Here is a 1,333-nt window from a genome sequence, read left to right on the forward strand (position 1 = left end):
GATCGCGGGACGACACGAAGCAGATCGAGGGACCACACGAAGCAGAACAAGAGAAGACAAAGTTCCTGGGACCCCAATTCTGTAGGTCTGGGATTGGGATACTTCGAAAGGGCGAAGTTATCCCATAGTTGTAATTAAGTTAACGACCAACCTACATGGCTGAGTTTTGAATTAATGCAGTACTTGGTCTTTCACGCAGCAAAATTTATGTATGCACCCCGCTTTCATGTGTCGAAATAATTTTTGATTTTTCCTATATTTTTTAATTTTTATTTTTCTTCTCTTGCATGATTTTATTTCGAACACTTTCTGAAGCAAATTCTTTTTATTTTATTTTTATTTTTCAAACTGTTAAACTTCAACATTCATTCAAACTTTATTTTCCCCAACTTTATTTTATACATTTTATTCATTTTTAAATTTCAACTATTATTTCTTTTGATTTCTTTGATTTTCACTTTTTTTCTTCTTATATTGTACATTTGCATGTTTTTTTTAATTTATTTTTCCAAATATTTTTTCTCTGATTCTTTTATTTTGAGTTTGACTTTGTAAAATCTCTGACACATGAAAAGCATTGCATACAAATAAGTAAACACGTAATAAACCATGGAAAACTAATGCACATGGAGAAGAAAGAGGACAAGTGGAGAAAGCCAAGATCGGTGAAAGGTTGTGGATAGGTTGGATCGAATCGTTTGTTGGTCAATTGCGTTCGTTGGTCAAGTGAGGTAAGTATTGGCACGTTGGAGAAGATACGATTTGGCGATGTCGAGTGTGGAAAGCTTCTTCATTACAAAAAAAAACACAAAGACACAATACACAGACGTAACAAAAGACCAATACTGCGTTATTTTTTAACGATGATGCTCATGTAGGATTAGTTAAAAAGGGGAAAATCATGTTTGCCATTACTAGTTGCCAGCCAGCAATATTAATTAGTTTATAGGAAAAAAAACAAAACAGTTAAAATGGGGAAAAATCAAATAATACACGTAATACATGTAAATTAATAATCTATTTAAAAGTAAGAAAAATATTTTTTTTCTTTTAATATAAATCAAGAACAATGCAACAACAACAACAATTCTTTATTAATGAAAAAGTTTATTTTTCAAAAAAAAGATAAATGTGCAATGTAATACAAACAAACAGATAAAGTCTGGCATAAATGAGTTCTGCGAAATGGCAAACATGCCGGAAATGGGACTTGAAATATTTAATGCAGGTGGAGGATGGAGAGACCAAAAATGGGCCCCATCCTGAGCGTGAAGCTTCCTTTCCCTTAGACAGGGAGAGTGCAACTCTTCCTTGCTCTTTGCGCAGGCAGAGC

Source organism: Trichinella spiralis, assembly GCF_000181795.1.
Source record: "Trichinella spiralis strain ISS 195 chromosome Unknown Scfld6, whole genome shotgun sequence".
Lineage (NCBI taxonomy): Eukaryota > Metazoa > Nematoda > Enoplea > Trichinellida > Trichinellidae > Trichinella > Trichinella spiralis.